Consider the following 5,201-nt stretch of genomic DNA (forward strand, 5'->3'; position numbering starts at 1 on the left):
TTTTTTTTTTTTTTTTTTTTTGAATTATACACAGTTTCCCCAAAGGCTTCCCAGGCCCAAGGGACTAATCTGTGTCGCTGCGGCCCGAATGTTAAATTTCGCAGTGGCCGGGAATCGAACCCAGGTGGCGGTACTCACAGCTGTGAACCCTTTACCACCAGAGCTAGATGTCCCGGTTAAAGTCAGCTGTTGATTGACTTTCATTACGCTAAAGTACAATTTTGGATGGGAGTATGAGAATCATCTATAACATAGAAATTCGTATATTAGTTAAATTTACAGAGTTGAAACCTAAGTTAATAGAGATCAAAGTTCAAACATATGTGCCTTATTTGTTTGTGTCTAACGATCTTATACGAATTAACATTTCTTATCAACTCGACCAGCTAATATGGGTTTAAAATGACAAGGTAAGAAATATTCATCAGTTGTATAACGTTAAATTATGAAATCTTGATTCAGTACATACATTTTAAAACTATAGATAAATAATTTAAATTTCTGTATTTAGAATCTAATTGATAAGCAACGGTTAAAATAAATGGAAAAAAGTGACACCAAATGATCCAATCCTTTATTGTCAACCCCTAATTAAATTGAAAAAGATTTTTGACAGCTAGCACAGTTTTGACATTTTAGGGTCTCATAATATCATGAGACCTAATATCATCATCGCTTACCTTTATCCATTTATTAATATTTGAAAATGGTAGTTGTCAATGGTCATGGACTCGAAATACAGAACGACGACGTCTCTGAATCTAAAGACAAAGAGATTTGTCAGAGGGGATCCATCGTATCCCAAACTTCCAAAGCCTTTCACGTACGTGATGTATTATTAGACCTGAAAGGATATATCCGTTGTTAAAAAAGAAAAGGATATTTCCATCTTCAGGACGTATTATTACAACATCAATACGCCACGAATTTTCTAGTTACATAATAAATCAAATATTCAAGGTTCAACGCTATGAGTCTATATATGACCAAAATTATAACAACGACAACCGAATAACATATTACGTACCATAGTTAGGTAGTTTTTTAAATCATAAGTTCATAACATTTATAATCTTCGGTCCATAATACATACTATTACCATGTTGAGTATTTTCTTTATCATGAAATTAATTTGGTGTCTGGTCCTAACACGACTTAGATCGAAACACGATAAAAGCTGATATGTAGCAATTCCATATGTGCATTCAGTTCTAAAATTACTGCCGTCCCATTCATTTATGAGACTTATATCATTTTAAAAAGATGTGGCCCTTACAATTAAATTAGGGAAAAAAATATAAGCATATAGATGAACTGGAATCGGAGATGTGAGAAATATTTTTTTTTTGTTTGTACTTGACCATCTAAATTACATACAATTTTGTATTAAAAATATAGTACAATATTTTTTGTCTTAACGTGTGGTCTAACTCTTAGATGTTAGAATATCTTCAATGAGACACAAAAATTTCCTCTATATTTCACACTAAAATAGAATAATTCTATTATAGAGTTGAATTTAATTCAATGGTTCACTTTATAATAAAGTTACTCTATAATAGAGAGGAATATAGAGTAATGTTAATTTTTTATTTCAAATATAGTGGAAAAACAACATTACTCTATATTTCACTCTATTACTGAGTGAATCATTGGAGCAAATTCAACTCTATAATAAAGTTACTCTATTTTAGAATGAAATATAGAGTAAATTTTTGTGTACCATTGGAGATGGTCTTAAGTGATTTAAAGAAGCGATAAACATTTTTAACAACAATGCATCTTTTTGGTAAAATGTTAAAAGTTTATACTAATTTTTTCTCTGACAAAAGATACAATGACCACCACTAGTAGGAAACACAATGACAACCTACTAACAACAACAAAGGAGTTGTAGGAAAGCAAAATAACCTAAGCGATTAGATGAATATACATATATATTAACCACAATGTTGTATACATCTTCTTAACATCAACCACAATAGAACTGAAGCAATGATATGCACATTTTGTTGTTGGTTAAGTTCAAATAAAATGAATTTCTATTTTCTAACAGTGACGCTTTTTCTCACTGTAATCTTTGTTATACTTCAACGCTCTGCTTTCTATAATCCTAAGAAACTCCTATATTTTGCAGCTACTATACGATTGCTAGACCGACCTTGAATTAATAATTTAGATTGCAAATGTCGCCTTCTGTAACCCGACAAAAATCACCGTTTCAATCAGACAAAGTTGCATTTTTTCTTCATGAGTAGTTTACACTTTGCACGCCGTGTATTCGACACGACATGAATGTATTATTATGTGATAAGCTTTGAATTATTATACGATCAATCGCTGTCTAATATATAACAACGTTTCCAAAAATATCATACATTGTCTTTAAATATGTATGGTACGTACGCATGCCGTCACTACCATGGCAATAGTACAAGCCCCATATATACCAATTACAGAAATGCTAAGGATACTAACTTTCCTAACCGTATGTATATATTTTATTTCGTCATCAATTTAAACAGATTCAAATTGACTATGTAAACCACACTGGTATACCACATCGAAAGACGGTTGTTTCCTAGCATTACGTGTTAGACTGTCTGCCTTTAAATTTTTCGTTCGTGATACATAGATGATTTCTGAGCTGAGGAACCTTTCTTTGAAAATCTTGATATCTTCCATATAACTTGTAAAAGCGGGCCATTCTTCTGGTTCCGAAACCATCTTCACCAATTGAAAATAATCCGTTGCAAACATAACTCGAAACAATCGTAGATTCCTCATACATTCCATTGTCCAAAGTAGTGCTTCAACCTCTGAGTGGAGAGGAGAAATACTAGCCTTGACATTTCTTGCCCCCATCAATCCATCAAAACCTTCTAAAGTATTATACCAACCTTGTCCTGGAAAAAAACTCTCTATCCTTCCATGAACCATCTATAAAATACCAACGTCCTGAAATAGATGGTAAGCTCAAGAATTCGAAAGATTATTCTACTCTCTGGGTGTGCACCACTTGTGCTTCCGCCCAAATTGTTGACTCAGTTTCCGAAAATTTGAACGTTTCCCGGAGATCAATATCCAAATTACTGAAAACCTTGTTATTCCTAGCTTTCCAAATGTACCATAGAATCCATGTGAAATGGTGATCATCTATTTTCGGCTTAACTCTCCAAAATAGATGATCCATGTTTGTGAAGAGAGAACTAGAGGGACAAATTGTTAGATTTGATGGTATCCTAGAGAGAGGCCAGTCCTGACGCGCTGGAGGGCATTAAAAAACACATGGTTTATCGATTCCTCAGAAACACCGCATCGGGCACAACATATATCCCCATGTAATCCTCTCGCTTGCAAATTCTTCTTAACTGCTATACATCCTGATGTCAATTGCCATAAAAAATGCTTTTATTTTCGGTGGGCACCGTACCTTCAAACGGAACACTTTCAGTATATCGACCGTGGGCCCATACCCCACCGGTGTCTGTTCTCTATCTCGGTAAACTCGTTCTACCTGATATTTTGATTTAACCGTGAATTTACCATTGTTTGTTAAGTGCCATCCATCCTTATCCACCATATGAGTCCTACTCAATAGGATACTAGAATAATTTTTGCATCCTAAATCCGGAATTACCTACGAGTTCCAATAATTTCCCCAACCGTATATATAATACTAACAGTTATCATTATTGTAAAATACACAACTGGTAGTTCGGCACAGCACAGCCATACCAATGGTCGACAAAGAAACAAATCTTTGTTACCCTGGAACCAAGGAGATAGGGAATAGATTATTCTTCATTTTGGATTGGCTTAACTGATCCTAGTCGATGTGCGATCCGAGCAGAAACTGAGATTTCTATATATATAAGCAGAAAATCTAACGAATTTAAAACGTAGGTAGACAAATTAAATCAAATAAACATACTACTTATATACTTGATTAATTTGCACGTTAAATTAATATATGAGAAAAGATAAGATACACACAGCTCACTACATTATGGACTATTAACTCAATAATAACGAAGGGGGATACACATGAAGTTAGTTTTGGTAGATTGAAATAAGCTAGTTCAGAAATACTTTCCACCCAACTTAATATATATTTACTTAATTAGTTTGGTGTAATTAAAGCTTAAACTGAGAAATGTGTAAGAAGATATCAGTGTTTTGAAGAAATATTTATATATAGGAAATTCCATACAAAATAATTTTTTCTATTAGAGCAACCTTGTGGGCTTATATTCTCAAATGGAGGTTCTCAAAAATTTAAATACTGTTATTTTAATTACATAACTAAATTATAATCTAAATTAATTGATCAAATTAAACATTTAGACGAAGACATATAGAATGAGAGGTATTAGAGCACCTCCAACCATTAAGAACCTTTATTAGAGTTCTAAACAATTTTGAAACGTAGAAAGTGCACCCCCTGAGGCCCTGACTTTTGTAGTGTTGATACACTGTTTTCAGATTTACGATTAATATACACATCCCAGTATCCCACATTCCTAACTAATACGACGTTCATTGGTTTATCTATTTCAATAAATACCAAGTATTACACGGAAGTATAAAATATTCCAGATATATATTTGTATACATGACAAAGTATTGCAAATAGGTTCTCCAAGACTCATTGATAGCTAATTAAAAGACCGATTTTCCGATAAATTAGGTTTTGGTAAAGAGATTTTTTTTTTGGATCCAAAACGGTAAGCTGTTTTTGCCTTGATAAAAAGTAATCGCAAATATGTCAACCGAAAATGATTTACAGCAGCAGTAGTTGTATAGTTAATATGATGAGAGCAGCTTTAATATTAAAACTAGGTTAAGACCCGCGCCTTGCGCGGGATCAACATTATATATATAAATTATTTTATGTATTAAATATTTTTACATATTATGAAATAATTACTATATATTAAATAATTAAAGTTCAGTAACTATTAAATATATAATTAAATTGCTGAGAACATATAAATTAATTTTATTAGTCCAAAAAATATTTTTTTTATATTTGATAGGATATGTAATTAAATTTAAATGATACTAACATAGATAATATATTTTAGTATATTTTTAATATTAATGTCTATTAAATGATGATTTCTACTCATATAGTTTTTTGATCATTTATATCTTTTATAGAAAAAAATTTAAATTACTGATAACAAAATTTTCATTGT

The sequence above is a fragment of the Brassica oleracea genome, chromosome C1 (assembly GCF_000695525.1).
Source record: "Brassica oleracea var. oleracea cultivar TO1000 chromosome C1, BOL, whole genome shotgun sequence".
NCBI classification, from domain to species: domain Eukaryota; kingdom Viridiplantae; phylum Streptophyta; class Magnoliopsida; order Brassicales; family Brassicaceae; genus Brassica; species Brassica oleracea.